At 37.0% G+C, this 16,896-nt stretch overlaps 1 protein-coding gene and 1 long non-coding RNA gene across 2 annotated transcripts in view; both read right to left on the bottom strand.

The window, feature by feature from the left end:
* LRP1B (LDL receptor related protein 1B) overlaps positions 1–16,896 on the bottom strand; it is a 1,905,856-nt gene that overhangs the window by 1,180,426 nt on the left and 708,534 nt on the right. The window lies entirely within an intron of this gene.
* On the bottom strand, positions 7,375–9,515 carry LOC309630515. Its single transcript, XR_014245728.1, has 2 exons — positions 9,254–9,515; positions 7,375–9,169 (listed from the first exon to the last, which is right to left on the bottom strand). It is a non-coding gene; the product is annotated as an uncharacterized lncRNA (long non-coding RNA).

Here is a 16,896-nt window from a genome sequence, read left to right as displayed (position 1 = left end):
TTAGCATCTAACTCAGCACATACAACCATAAATGTTTTGAATATATGAACACAAAAACTAATAATAATTATGGATAAGAATTATCTTCTAGACGATCTACTAAGTGTGAGAAGTGCAGACAATGAGGAAGACTAGCAAATACTTTGTTTTGAAACTGTTGCCATTTAAATTTGAATATATGCAAATTGATAGGTATGTTATCTTTGATTCAGAGAATACTGTTTTCCCAGTGCCCTATCAATCTATTTGACATTATCCCTAATTATCACACTAGCTCATCAAGGTAGGCCTTACTATCCCATACAATAAATGAGAAAATCAAGGCTCAATGCTGCGTTTCCAAGATTCCAACTTGTATCTACCAGCTTCTGAGTTCACCAGTGGGAAGCAGTGGCTAGAAGGAAGAAGAAATGGGAGTTTTTGTCTCTCCCTTTCTACCTTATTCCATATCTCTGCCACCAGCTCCATCTCTTCCATGACTCTAGTTGTCCTGGGACAAACTGGGATCAGTACTACAGTATTATCCCTTTCCTCTCCAGCCTGGAGATGATACTGACTTCCTGTTCTCTAGGTTACCTCACTATCTACTGTTAACTTCTAAATTCTTCCAACAACTATGTAAAAATGTCCTGCCTTAAATTCCCTCTGTTTAAATACAGAGTGATTTCTATCATTCTGTACAGATCCTGATTGAGATACCTATGATCTTTGTCTCACATCACACTATTTCAAATGCAAGTTTGCAAAATTGTTCATATCACTTTGTGATTGTTTACAGGTCTGTTTTCTCCTTGCCTGTGAACATCTGAGATTAGAGACATCATTTTATTTTTGAATCTCCAACACCCAGCACATGGCCAAACACATTACAGATGCTCAGTAAATTCGTGTTGAATGAATCAAGTAATGAATGAGTAAATGTAATGCTACATTAAGGTAGGGGTAGGCAGATGTAAAAGGGCAATTCAGTTCCAGAAAATCTTCCTAGAGATAAGATGCCTGGACTGAGTTTCCAAAGATGAATGTTTTCTGGTGAACAGGAACAAGATCTCATAGTAAAGATGTTTCAAGGAGTGAAAACAAGATATATAAAACCAAAAGCCATTGACTAATTGTAACTGATTCAGGAAGTTTGGGTTTAGCTGAAATCTAGGGTGCAGAAGAAGCAAGACTAGAAGATGAGGCTGAAGAAATATACAGGGACCATATATCTGCTTTGCTAAGGAGTTTATAATTCATCTACTAGCAAGGGACTGAATATTCAATTTGTACTTTATAAAGATAATAATATAGTTTTGCTGACTAAATAGAGTATGGATTGGAATAGGTTAGTAAAGGTGGCCAAAAACAAAGTGTCAGGTCATTACCTTAAATTCTTGAAGTGTTATTATGAGAAGAACTTAGAATCAGTTTAGATGGGCAGAATTTGGTGGATTCTGGGGTTAGCTAAGAGTGAGAATAATTTGAACTTGGTGAGTGTTTTGGGTAAGGTGAGGGAAAAGGAATATTCTAGTATTGTTTCAGAAGCTTGGTTTGGATCACTCTATGGATCATGACAAAGTTTCATAAGATAGGCAGAAGGAATAGTAGGTTAGAGTAAACAAAAAAAAAATGACGAGCTCTGATTTGGACATGAGCTTCATATACCTGTGTGGCTGGCATACATACGAAGTGTGTAGGAGATAGCCAGAAATATATGCCTGGATCTCAGGAGAGAAGGAAAAGTAGAGGTAGGAGTTATGGGTAAGCAGGTGGTAGCTAAAGTGAATAGGATGATTCAAAAAGATAGTAAAATAAGGCAGAAGATGGAAGCCCAGGTAAGAATGAGAGCTCAGGAGCTGCTGCAGTAAAAAGAGTGAGAAAGCTGGTGAAGCAGAATTTGCAGATGGCCATAGGGTGCAAGGCAATTAAGGAGAAAGTATAGTATAATAGAAGGAGAGATCAGAAATTCAAATGCTTTCGATTAAAGAGATAAGCATCCGTTGTAAATAAAAATAAAGGTACTGTGTCTAAGCTTTTTTTCCTCCCTCCAAGAAACTGGCTATGAAAAAAATGACAGAGGAGCATTTCCTGGAGGGTAAAGGTCTTATATTAAAGGCATAACTCAATAGTAGGTCCCGTATTTCTATCTTTAACCCAGCCTTCTATAAAAATAACTGAGAATAAATATGAACACCCAAGACACTTGGTGGTTTGAAATTTTTCTACTTCTCTTCCTCTTGAACCAACACCAGAGTTTTTAGTATAGACCATGGAAAAAGCTGAGGAAAAGGGCTGAGTATTGTTTGGGCCATGATCACTTGGGTAGTGACAAACCATTAAAAACCAAGGTCAATGAGCCCTTGAAAAGCTATGGCTTTTTCCAATTCATTGTCTGTGTTTTGGCAAAACATTTATTATAGTGTCATTCGTTCCACAGCCGGAAAAGGAACACCTAATCTAACCTGGTAAAGAAACAAGACATAGCAATCATTCTGCTGCAGTTAGCGTATATAGTATCTATCCAAAACAAATGTTAAAAAAAAAGAAAAATAAAGGTTAACTCAGTGCTATTTTCCTCAACTATAAGAGGAGAAAAATCTAACTGTATTTTGTATCTCTAACTCACTTGTTAAAAACTAAACCCTAATGAAAATCAATCTTTAGCCAATAATTCTTCCACAACACACTTACTTACAGACCAGTTGTCTTAGCATTCAGACACATTAAGCTAATCACTTATTAAAAATAACAACTTTTTCTTGAACACAGAAAACCGTCCTTTTAGTAAACTGGTTCTGTTTTGCAATGTTCCTCCTCATACTCTATCTTTGGTGTCATATGCAGATTCATGTATAAGTAAATATAAATGGTTGAACTTTTCAAACTGAAAGATGATTTATTTCTATTTTTTTTGTACAGTAATCTGTAGAGAGGAAATTGCCTAAGGGCTGTGGTAAAATTGCCAGTACACAACTGCTGTCCATGGTCCTGATAGGCAAAACGGCAGTCCAGCAGCACCCTGATTCAGAATGCCAGTTACTGATTAATAAAGCTTAGCTAAAGCTTGACTCACAGATCTGGACTGGACCATATGCTCAACATGTATCTAGCTGAAAAAGCTCCCAGGGAACCACCACTAATCAATTTCTTCAGGTAAGTAGTGTACGCTGAACAGTTTACACAAGTGTCTTTAACACTGGCTACAAAGGCATAACATAAATAAATAGTAAAAAAAAAAAAAAAAAAAAAAAAAAATATATATATATATATATATATATATATATATATATCTCACACACAGAGACACACAGACGCACTGACTGATTGCAAATGAACTTGTAAAGGTATATCTTGGCCCATCTCCTAAATACATTGGAAGCTCTGAGTCCAAGGCTCATGCACGGTATAGCTATACCTCCTCATGGATCCTGCTATGACTCAATTCATGATAGAGAGTTAATAAATGTCTTGAGTTGAAATGTTGGTGCAGGCAGATGTTCCTTACCCTAACCCTGAAGCTGACTGCAATTTCTTTTGAATCTGATGAGGAAGCAAGGGCAAGGGCAAGAGCCTTCGCATTCATTCTCTTCTGTAGTGTCAGGAAAATAGGATTCTGTAGATGGACAGAAGACAAGGGAGATGAAGAGAGTTTGTGCAATTACAAAAATAAAACTCCAAAAGGCTTTTGTGTCCCATATTCATCTCAGAATTGTAAAGCAGGATAAAACACTAAGATAAATGCATTTGAACACTCAGAAACCTAATTCCTCTTAAATCTAAACTAGTTACTAAAACTTTGCATGGTGTTTTCTTCATGTTCTTCTTGTAAGTAATTGACATCAGATTGCATTCTCTGCAGAGGGCTAACTATTTTCTTCTTTTAAAAAAATGGCCAATCTAATTATTGTCCAAGGTAATCAATTTTCCACTATTGCAACCACCCATTAGAGTCTTGAGCTCTTTCTGATTACAAGCATTCTAAAAGAATCAAATGATAATAATAAAACCTTTCCCCCTCTCTTTTATGGAACAACACATGCAAAGGATCAAAGAAAGAAGTATCTCTGATATATTTTAGAAATAGTAAGAAGGCCAATATACCTGAAGAAATAAGCAATTGTGAGCTGGGAGCAGTAACTAGAGATGAGGCCAGACAAACAAAAGGGGACCAGATTACATAGGGTTTCATATGTCATTGAAGGGCTTTAGACATTATTTTGAATATAATGGAAAAAAACCCATGGATTAGGTTTATAGTAAGACAGTGATATGTACTGATATTATCTAATACAAAGTTTTAAAAGGTCATCTAGTGACTTCACTAAGAATACAGGATGATATGCCAATGTTGAAATAAGGGAGACCAGTTATGTGACTATTGCAGTCATCCAGGTATGAGATAATTGCATATAGCAGCAGTAGAGCTAGTGAAAAGTGATAGCATTTTGGATATATTTAAAAGATTATAGCTAATAATATATCCTGAAGGAGTCATTATGGGGGATTAAAAAGAAAGTCAGAAATCTAGCCAATATTTTTGGTGTGAGAAACTAAGACTTGTCACCAACCGAGAAGGAAAAAGCTATAGGTATAACAGTTCTGAAGAATGGAGAAGATTTGGGCATGGTGAGTTTGAAATATCTATTAGACATCCAAGTGGAGATACTGAGAAAGCAGTTAGATGTACATATCTGCAGTTAGAGAGTAGTCTGGACTAGAAAAAAATTGGGAGTCATTGGCACACAGATGACATTAAAGCCATGAGACTAAATGAGATCACCATGAGTGTAATTAAGTGGAGAAGAGAAGAAGGCCAAGGACTGAGGTTGCTTAACGAGAAATAGAGGAAGAGCAAATGAGATGGAAAAGGAGCAAGCAGTGAGCTAAGAATACCAACAGAGTGTGATGGTATCCTAAAAGACAAGTGAAGAATGTGTAATAAGGAGGAGGAAGTGATCAGCTCTGTCAGAAATTACTAATACAGATATTAAGAGGACAACGTTTAAGTTGACCAATGGGTATACTATTACAGAGGTTGTTGGTGACCTTGATGAGAGCAGTCTCACTGGAGGGGTAGAAGTGAAAGCCTAAATGTACCGTGTTTAATAGAGAATGAAAGTGGGAGAAATGGAGACAATGAATAGAAGAGAAGAGAAGACATAGTTCAATAGATAGCAGGGGAAGTGGAGTCAGAAAAGAAAATACATATATATTTTAAGGTGGAAGATATGATTGTATGTTTATGAAAAGGAACCAGTAAACATGAGAAATGACTGGTGTAGGAGACAGAAGGGAGAGCTGGAGCAATGTGTTTGATTAGTTCAGAACAGACGAGATCCAGTATTAGCTTCAGATAAGACTATGGATAGGTCACTTATAGTGACCTATAAGTGGGAGGTCAAAATGTAGAGTGTGTAAGTGCAGATGCCAGAAGGTAGGTACATCTCGAGATGGGAGTCAGTACACATTTTTCTGGGATTGCCTCAGTGTTTTCAGCCCCGTGAAAAGTAAAATCATTAATTGTGAGTGAGGTTGGGTAAAAATGTGCTCGTTTGAGAATAGATAACAATATGTGAAATAGACTTCAAGGACGGTAAATTAACTAGGAATGTATAATATGATTGGCTGATAACATTAGGGCAAAATTGAGGTTTTTATGGTCATGAATTGAAAGTGAAACCAGCCAGCGTGGTTATTTGCTTTCTTCCAGCTAAGTTCAGTCACACAGGTAAAGGAACAAAACAGGATTTAAGAGTTGGATTTAATTAGGGTTGTGACTTTGCCAGTTGATTATGACGGAGCAAGTAGACGGCTAGGGGGGTTGAGGTACTACATAGTGAAGTGATTAAATGATAGACTATGGAACTGAAGAAGAATAAAGAGGAAAGTGAACATATCAAGGATGTCTAAATCTGGGGAAAGTTGGGAGTATAAATGGGTATAATGTCCTGGTGGGTTACTGGGGTTGAAATAATAGAGGTAATAAGAGGTACTAGAGGTGGTAAACTAGAAAAGAGGCGGTAGTGGTCAAAGAGGGCTGAAAAAAAATTGAGATGATGGAGGGCTTGCAATGATTACCAATGGCAAAATCTAAAGTCTAGAGAATGGCAATTGGTGTGAAATACCTGAGGTTGGGTAGAGAAATTGAGAGGCTAAGTTATTATAAATATTATCTAAAAGTATATTGAATTTGCCAAGAATTAAGACAGAAGCAGTATTGGCGAGACAGAGCTACAATCAATGACAAAGAGGAGGGAATGACCTGGGTGTCGGTAGATGATAACAGAAATGAAGAGTAGCGGATAAAATAATCTGATGGCATGAGCTATAAAGCTGAGTATTTTAGGGAGGAAGGAAGAATGGTCTGTATGTTGCAATAAGGAGGATGAAGAAAACTGATCCCAACTTTAGGCCCAGTGGTAGGAGAACTGTTGGGGAAAATCAATTTTCATTTGAGAGGTCTGCAGGTTAATCAGGGAGGGCCAGGTGTTCTTTACCAAGAAGCTGATGGGATCTGTGAAAGATTAAGTTGAGTATGCAGGGAGTTCTGCAGATAGTGGACTGTGAATTATAGAGGGCACGGTGGAAGACTGAGAAAAGAAGACAAAATAAGAGCCTTTGGGATGATTACAGTTCTGTGGTTGATGAGCATGAATGAGAGGAAGGACATAATATAGACACCAAGTTGAGTACTGGTAGATTTAAGACAGACAGAGAAAGGTGAGGGATAGACAGCAGTGGATTTCTGGCACTTTGATTTAATTCCTAATGAGTGATATGGAAGGCACAGGGGAGGAACTACAGAAATTCAGGCCCAGGACTTTTCTTGAAAATTTTAGCAAAATCAGCTTCATTTTCCCTGAACGTGACGTAGTGAGAATTTAATTCTGAAGTCAATAGGACCACTGGGCAAGACCCAAAATTAAGTTACCTCAGCCAATAATTCCTCACTTTTGTTTAAGGCATTTGAAGGTACTATGGATGATAGCAGATGCAAGAGGTGTAAAAAGTAAAACTTGAAATACTTTTCAATGGATTTCTCAGTCATTTCATACCTAAAGATTGTTTTAAAAATGATGTGATTCAAGGGCTTCCCTGGTGGCGCAGTGGTTGAGAATCTGCCTCTCAATGCAGGGGACACGGGTTCGAGCCCTGGTCTGGGAAGAACCCACATGCCGCGGAGCAACCGGGCCCGTGAGCCACAATTACTGAGCCTGCGCGTCTGGAGCCTGTGATCCGCAACAAGAGAGGCCGCGACAGTGAGAGGCCCGCGCACCGCGATGAAGAGTGGCCCCCGCTTGTCACAACTAGAGAAAGCCCTCGCACAGAAACGAAGACCCAACACAGCCATAAATAAATTAATTAATTAAAAATAAATAAATAAATAAAATAAAAATGATGTGATTCAAGGTAAAAAAATCACTTTATTCTGACCAGATCCCCTCTAAGTGCTGGTTATATTTGTAATTGATCCATGACAATATTCCTCTAGGGAACTTGAGCTTCGGGTGCAACTGTAGCTTCTCTAAAGGTAATGATGTATTTCTATCCGTTCTCTAACTACATTAGTTTACAATTATTTGCTAATCAGTTGTATCCACACACAATGATGGGAACCCCTTTAGGACATGAACCCTCTGAATATCCCCAGAGCTTAGCATAATGACTGGCCTATATTGGATCTTTAGCAAATATTTATCCAATAAGTAGATGAAAGAATGAACAAAGAAACCATATTTCTGAAGACTGATTCTATGAAAAAGAGCATGAAACTAGCATAAATGAACGACTCTGAATAAAATGTCTCTGAAACGCTAAATGCCAAGAAAGCTACCTTAAATAATAACTGACCCATGAAACAGTTTATGAGCATGCTTTCATATAAAATAAGTACTTTCATATAGTGTTTTCATATATATTTCTTTGACCCCAACCCCTCTTTTGAAAGACATGATCCTACCTTTCTCACATCTAACTTAGTTCCTTTTCACTTAAGACACAGTTTTTATTACCTAACTGCAAAGGTGACATAGGGATATTGGAGTAAATGATTCTTTGTGATCATACAAAATAGGTGATATTAAGTCAACCTTAAAAATTATACTCTATCAGACTATTACTTTCTTCACCTAGTCCAGATTAACCTGTTGCACACACACCCCAAAAATATAACTTGCATTTTATGCCATTTTCCTGCCCTTTAGCTGTTCACCTTACTGCAACTTCACAGTCTCCAGGTTTATCAGGTTTCAAATCTCTTTCAATAAATTTGTATAAATCAATGTTCCCCTACAAAGCCTTCTCTCAGACATATGATATTTGGTCTTTTATCTTCTAACCATCCATACCTACATTTTATCCTTTGTAGCTCCTTTTCTAGTCTATCAATTGTGATCGAATTAATGGCACCTAGTCTGCTCTGTATTACTAGATTAGATCTCTACAGACGTACTTTTAAACTAATTATAATTTTGAAACAGAAACTATTACATGTCCAAAATAAAAAAAGACAGATAAAAATGAAAATGGTATTGAAGGAAAAGGAAAATATACATTGGTGAACTAAATAAACTTTGGGGGAGAAACCCAACAATCAAAGAGAAAAAAATTTATCAACAAAGATAGTTTAGCCCAGAAACAAACAAAAATAATCTGACAGTAATAATGTCTCTGTATCTAGATATTTTTTTTAAAATGAGTGCTATTTCTTCCATAGTAATTATTTAATTATTTCTATTTGAGCAAGGAAGACAAGATATATCAATAATTTAAAAATCCAATCTATGTTTTTTTTACGTGCACAAGTTTTTTCCCCTGATTTTTTAAATTAATTTTTATTGGAGTACATTTGATTTACAATATTGTGTTAGTTTCCACTATACAGCAAAATGAATCAGTTATATGTATACATATATCCACTCTTTTTAGATTCTTTTCCCATATAGGTCATTACAGAGTACTGAGTAGAGTTCCCCTGTGCTACACAGTAGGTTCTTATTAGTTATCAATTTTATATATAGTAGTGTGTATATGTGAATCCCAATCTCCCAATTTTTTTCCTGATTTTTGGGGCTGCGAAATTCAGTGCAAGGTATAAACTAGAAATACAGTAGCTCCAGTTTGGGAGATATTGCTGAGTGCAATTCGGTAACATTTGTCTCAATTCCAGCATCCTAAAAGACAGAAACTGTTAATACCAGAAAAGCCACATTGTCCTGGCTGGTTAACCCACACAGATCTTCCTATCCCAGACTGGTGAGGTGAAAGATACCTTTACTTTCATCGCAAGGAGTTCTCCAGCCCCTCACCTGCCCATTCAGAAGAGAAGCACACCACCATACTGACGTGGATTTACCCACTGTTAGAAATGAGAAGAATGGGTGAGTTATGTTCATAGAGAATTGATACAATCACTAACATTTTTCTCTGACTTTTCTCAACACATAGAATTCTTCATCTTGTTCTTTGCTTACTTAGACATCAGGATTTTAATTTTAGAACTAATTGTAATGGGTCTCAAGTGATACTATACTATATATATATATATATATATATATATATATATATATATATATATATCCTCCCTCCCCTTCCTCCCTCTCTTTATATATAAATAATATAAAACTATCCAATATGTTGTTTTGACTGAGTTGTTATTCAGGTCTGTTCCAGTGCCTATATAATGTCTACTTACTCTCTAGAACCATGTGGTAAAAATGGTTTTCTTAATTGGGATCTCACAGATAATTTATTTGGGGATATAAAAAATGGTAGAAGTAATCACCTGATGGGATGTGGAATTCAAAGAGAAAATAATTAGACCCTTCAAAATAAAAGTCAAAAGCAATAATATAGTTGGGGTGTATTTGGTTCATTGGAGACTATTGGTAGTCTTTGGAAAGCAAAACAAAACGAAATAATTGGATATTTACCATCAAAGAGAGAATGAGATAACAAAGCAATGTAAGATCATTTGGCATTCTCAAAACATTAAATAAAACAAAAATGTATACACGAGGACAAACCACATAGCAAAACTAAGTGATGAAATACAGTTCACTGACCAGAGATATGAAATAATAGCAAAGATTTTGAAATTCAGATAGTTTTTAACAAATCTCAAGTTTAAGCCTAAATTTGAAGAAATAAAAATATAAAGGCTGAAAAAGTTTAAGATGTGGGATAGCAATAAAGGAAGAGAGAAGAAAATGGGGAAGAAAGGGGAAAAAATTAAGGGAGAGAATGGGAGGGAGGGAGGGAGGGAGGCAGGGAGGGAGAGTATCTTTCTCCTGTAAACCACATTTCTCTGGGGTTTTTCTCAGACAGCAGCCAGCCCTTACTGGCTCCTCAGGAACTATCCTCTATTCCAGGTATTTGGGAACCCTTTGCTACAGCACATCCTGACCCTTCTCTTAGAGTTCCCAGGTATAATGAATCTTTGTATTAATTTATACATTATACCCGAAAAAAGGTTTAGTAATATGTCCAAACATCTCATTTTACTGGTTTTCAAAGCCACTGGTCTAGCTGATGTCTAGCTCTCTCTGTCCTTTAGAATCTTCCTGTAGGTTTATCAAACACAATACAACTGTGATAAATGGAATATTGCCTGCCATATTAGCAAACAAAGGATGTCACAGTCATCAGGGATTGCAGCCACTGCCAATGGTGAGCTGGTGAGCCCTGAGAGAACTCAGAAAGGAAAAGATTATCTGCTATCTAGCAGCCATCAGACTGTAGCCACTCCCCACAATAAGCCCTGAGGAAACTCAGGATGTGAAAACACAGGATACTGGCCCTGGAGAGCTGAGGTGCATATCAAAGGAATGATTTCAGTGAGGCCAGACTCTTGCATCTTCCCATACATAGAAAAGTGCTAAATTCCTTGAGATTTCTACTTTTCTTTAATTAACAGTAATCTTTTGTTCCTACTACCTTCCCTTTGTTGCAAAACTCCTATATATCCTAGGTCCGAGGCCTCACCTCCTCCGAGCTGTTCTCTCAGGGTTACTTGAGATGCTGCCTCCTGGGCTTGAAGTCCTAAAAATCCCCACTGAATAAAACATAAGTCTCAACTTCTAGGTTATGGATAATTTTTTAGTCGATGACTGCAACACTTATCTGGTGAGCAATCAATTTTCTGATTGCTCTATTAAAACATGTATAGCAAAAACTTTTAGTTGCTACCAAATAGCCATTATCCCCTTCTTCCAAGTCTGATTCTATTGAAGCAGTGTTTGCGCAATGGAAAAACTACATCTCCCAGTCTTTCGTGCTATTGAGGGTGGTTGTGTGTTAAAATTATGGCCAATGGCATGGAGATAGAAATTTGGGGGTTAAGCTTCTGGAAAGTTCCTTAAGAAGGCTGATTTGCTTGGTAGAGATATTTTATTTTTCTTTCTTTCTCCTAGAATTGACAGGGACAGAGTAAAGGGACGAAGTAGGTAATTAAATAGTTAATCCCACTAGAGAATTGTAAGTAAAGAAAGAAGTAAGGGAGACCCCTGTAAGTTAATGATCACTCAAAAAAGCAGGTTTGCTTAAGCACAAAATCAAGCAGGGGGACTTCCCTGGTGGTCCAGTGTCTAAGACTCTGCGCTCCCAATGGTCGGGGAACTAGATCCCACATGCTGCAACTAAGAGTTTGCATACCACAACTAAAGATCCTGCATGCTGCAACTAAAAGATCCTGCATGCCGCAACTAAGACCTGGCACACCCAAATAAAAATAAAATAAAAAAAACACAAAAACAAAACAAAACTAAGCAGGCTTGCTTAGCAACAAAACCCATGCAGCAGAAGCATGAGACATGCCCCCAAACAATAAAACAATGGTGGCATGAGACCCGCATCCTGCCCAGTGAGCTCAGTAAATTGATGACCCCTAGGATATGCTCTCTGCACACGGAAAAAACAATAATTTGTGGAAAGGTGACATGTCAAAGTGAAAGACCCTCACTGTACTGAGACCTGAAATAATTTTTCCATAGTGCCATGACAGTCCTGGCTTGACCATGCAGGGACAAGAAAACTCTTCAACCCAACCTGGAGGAGGAACTGATGATGGAAGCATGGTGTCTATTCAAGAATGAGGAAGAAAGTGGCCTTTTTCCCCTCCCCACTTTTTTTTTATCATAAAACTGTAGCCCACTAAGTTCTCAGGGCACGACATCCTCTCGCCTACTCACTTACAAGTCTCACAAGCGTCCTATTCTAATAAATCACTTCTTACCTATCACTTTGCCTCCCACTGAATTATTTCTGCACCGAGACATAAAGAACTGGAGCCCTTCGGAGCCCCCTGAAACACCACCTAGTGGTTTCAGAATATGGGTGTTACATTTGGAGCTGCAGTGGCCATCTACGACCACTGGCCTACCTTGAGGATGGAAGGCAAATGACAAGGACAGCAGAAGGGAAATATAGGAGTCTGGGACACAGATCACACCATGAACACATCCACTTATCTCTGGACATTTCTTACAAGAGAGAAAAATGAATTACCATCTTTTTCTACCAGTCTTTTTAAGATCTGTTTTTCACAGCCAGATTCAATTCCTAACTGATGCAACATGAGTGAGCAAGGCAACACTAAGATATAAAAAATATGTGAAGAGAAGGGAATATGTAAAGAGAATCACAGGGGTTGGGAGCTATACCAGTCAATTAGAGTGGATAATAGTCAGACACTTAAACTGTATCTTGGTTTTTTGGGGCAGGTGGTTTCTAACTTTAGAGATTTTGAAAATTTAAGGCTAACTGGAGAAGCACAAGAAAAACATGATCAAGCCACAGGAATGTGGAGTCTATTGGAGAGAAAAGGCTAAGAAGAGAGGGCGTGGGGAATTTTACAACGCAATATGCAAGCATTTGCTCAGAGTGCAAACTGCTAAGCATTGACTGTGTTACTAAACATGGTTGTTAGAATTTCTCTCCCTGGAGGCATTCCAAATTGGGTAGATAGCAATCTGTCTAGGCAAGTTTGAGTTCAGACCAGCCTAGAGGCAGATGGATGGACTGGATGACCTCTGAAAGTCCCTTCTGGCCCTATTATCTTAATATTCTGTTTCACATGGAGAGAAAGTTAGTGCTGCTTCTCTATTTGTAGTTACAGTCATTGAGGAGATCTCTGCTTTCCTTTTGCATATTGCAGATATTTCTGGTAAATAAGAAGAAACAAAACTGAAAGGAGCAAATCACTTTAGGCAAAATGCAGAAGTGAATTTTCCTGACAAAGAGCATATTGTTTGAGGCCCATAATTCTGGCATACAGTGAAATACGCTTTGTGTGTTACTCTGCAGAGCCCTATGCACTTTTGCACTTCATCATTCTGTTTCCTGTGTTTGTCTTCCCTGCCCAGTTGATTGAGTCCTTGTAGTGAAGTGACTTAGGTAGAAGTTAAACGTAAGTTTGTTTATAGGTAGAAGTTAAATGTAAGTTTGTTTAGGTGATTCCGATCTATTAAGGGTATAAGGTGTATACAGAGAAAGAAAAAGGATGAATCAAACCAAGGCATATTTGCATTGCAAAGTTCACCTCAAAAGGTAAGTTATACTGTGTTGGGCAAGAATACCAGGCTTTGACCCCAAACATATTTCTCCCAGTTCTGCACTTTTTGTTAGTTTAAATGGGTAGGATATAAACCTGACTTACAGGAAAGGAGCTGTAAGTTATTTGGGAGTAGGACACAGCACTCAAAGTAAGCATCAATACATGACTAGTAGAAACACTGCGTTTACACCGGTTTAAAAAAAAAAAAGGAACAAAAGGACCACAACATAGGTGAAGTGCATAAAGATATAAATTTTTTTACAACTCCCTGAAATAAGCATTTCACAGGCTAGGAAAATCTAATAGAATACATATTCACATGTCTATATTTCTATATGCATTTAGAGACAATAAATTTTATATACAATTTGTATATAATATTTACATATTCTATATAAAACTATTTAGATTTAAAAGCATTTTATACCTAATATATCTCTCCAAATTTCTCAGAGACCTCTTAAGCAATATTTAATTGACCTAACTAAAAATTAGACAATTTAGGTTCTTAGTGCTTCTGCTCTGAAAATATCAGATAAATCTCAGAGCCATTTATTGAACCGTATAGATATTTTTTCTTGGCACTCTTGGTTTCACACCCATAGTCTGAATGAGAACACATCACACGTTTCAGCTAACAGAACTGTAAATTGCTCTTTGGAGCTTGTCCTTCCAATTCTCCTTGGATCTAACACTCAAGCCTTGGTTCTAGTCACACTGACCTAATTCAGAAGAAGCCCTGTGAGCAGGGTGATCTCACTTTGGTTAGCATCTTATGGTTTCCACAACCACAGCAGGTTGTCTGCACTGGTGCACAATCCGCTGTGGCACAGAGAGGTCCATCATTTGAAACCAAACTTCAAATTCCATGCTTTCTCTTAATCATAAACCTAACGGAGAGCTAGAATGCAAATTCTGCGTTAGTGTAAATAAACCTGGGTGGTGTATTTTCCCCCAAAAGATTAATCTTTAATGAATTTGTTGTGTCTAAACTCAAATATGCAAATATATGTAGAAAGGTTTGGAGAAACTTAAAATATACGTGCATATTTCTCTACATCTTCACATGAGTAAAACAAATATTAATTTGGTTTGATTATGAACTGACTAATTATGGGGAGCTCAGAAGAGCCCAGTTTCACAGCTATTTTGTTTTTTTGACTATTATTTTATATACTGAGATATTCAGTTATGATGACATTAATACACATGTGATTCAGTGGAATAGAGCTTACTATATAAGTGATAACAGTGGATCAAAGAAAAGGCAGCAGAACTAGTCTGTTCTGCAATTTTGAACAGATTAGAAATTCAGAATTGAAAATACTGGCTGTAAAGTGTAGAAAATCTCCCTCTACAGAATTCTGTAAGATTTACTAGAATTCCAGATGGGGCTTAACAAATCTCAAATCTTCTATTTAACGGTTACTTCTTATTGGAATGGCATTGTGTTGATTTTTACTTCAAAATGTAACCTTTCTCCACTGAATGACTTTGAAAATCTCTCTTTTTTCCTTCCAGTTTCCATTTTGAAAGTTGAATTCCTAAAGAGTTTTTTTTTAAACTTCCTATCTTTAATATTGCAAAGCTACTTTAAGGAGTTAAAATGCACTTCTGCATTTCCTTTCCACATCCCTCATCAAATGAAAGCACTAATTTTCTCAAGGGGATAGAGCTAAGAGTCAAATTGAGACATTCAATTCTGCAAGCTTGTTATGTAGTTTTTCAGCTTGTTGTTCACTCAGTACATTTTTTTTTTTTTCCCTGCTCGGTCAATTAATAAAACTGACAGGGAACATATAGTTAGTTCAACATGGTTTTCAGTAGAGTTTTTTACAAGCCATCGTGCTGCTTTAAGAACAGGTCAGAAAGGATGCTGAAGCATAACGATTTTATGCATATCTCTGAGTTGATATGTTAAGGCCCAGTAGTCAAAACTGGCAAATGAAAACTCAAGGTCACAGTATTTAAACTTTATTCTCAAACTGCTTTTCTGTGCGACTCCTGGGGATGCCATTCAACCTTAGCTACTTGCTTTAATTTCTTACTTTTTTAAATAGCAAGCTGCTGTGTCAAAAACCAAATAATGAAATCATAGGGGATTTGGCCTCACATTTGAGGCTGAGTAGAGACCTGAGTGACAGTTTGTTATACTTCATACTTTTGAATAATGTTGAAACAGTTATATATTTCCCAAAGTTAAGATACAAGAAGATAAAACTGAGGCATCAACTAAGGTGGTATTTTGGTAGCTTGTTAAAGATGGGATTCCGGTTATTTAATATAGTAAGTACATTTTCCTAGTACCTAACTTTTGTCTAAAAAAAGAATCCACTTAATATGGCTCCGCATGTCATCTATTTTGACTTTCCCTTACAGGAACTACATTCAAGGGACACATTAAAGAATAACACTTAACATGTCTTCTTTTGGGAACTGATCAATGTGAAGGGATAGATGACTGTTTAGCTCAAAGTTTCATGATTATAATAATGCATTTTAATCTTCTAAGAATAAGTTACATAACCTGCTACATATATGCAACAATTCTAGTCTTCATGTGCTTAACAGTAAAACAGTATAATATAGCATCCTTATAATATTATTGAGAATATATCCTAGTGTCATTTTTCACACTCTTTCTCTTTACAGTTTTATGCAATGTATTTAAAGTGGGTCATACCACATCCTTATTCCAATGTAACCACACCAGGTCTAATACCAAGTATTTTTTCAGCTTCAAACTCATCTCTCTCTACTCAGGACACTATGCTTCAAACAAACCAAATAACTTAGAGCTCTCTTGAGCGTACAATGCTTTCTTACTCACTTGTGCCTCTGTACATATAGTTCCTGACTTTTGAAATGTTCTTCCTTCTCTCATTTGCCTACTCAACTCCTAGAGTAAGATGCATATCAACTCTCTTGGGAATTCTCCTACAGCCCCTCAAGCAGGATTAGATGCTCCTCATTTTATTCTACCTTAGCCATTTTTACCTTCCTGCATTAAGATGTGTGAATTCCATGAAGGCAGAAAACAGGACTTTCTACATCACTAGGGCTTAGGTGAGCACCTGGAATACTGTCAGTGCTCAATAAATATTTACTGGAGTTAATACATGAATTGAATATAGGGAAAATTTTACTGTGTTTCTATTGGCACATTTATAATATCCCTTTTGGCTTCATAACCTTTATTATTTCTTGCAAACTATTCTTTGTTTTCTATCATATCAGAAAGAGGAGGGTGAGGAAAAGATCCAGATAAATGATGAGTCCCGGTGCCCATGAATATTCATATAAATTAACAGTTCCAAAATTGGTAGAAATATTAACAAGTGTCTTCTGTTGGGGAGCGATTA

Source organism: Balaenoptera borealis, assembly GCF_965194805.1.
Source record: "Balaenoptera borealis genome assembly, chromosome: 6".
Taxonomy (NCBI): Eukaryota; Metazoa; Chordata; class Mammalia; order Artiodactyla; family Balaenopteridae; genus Balaenoptera; species Balaenoptera borealis.
Note: the sequence above shows the minus strand (reverse complement) of the source record. Positions and strands in the feature narration are given on the sequence as shown.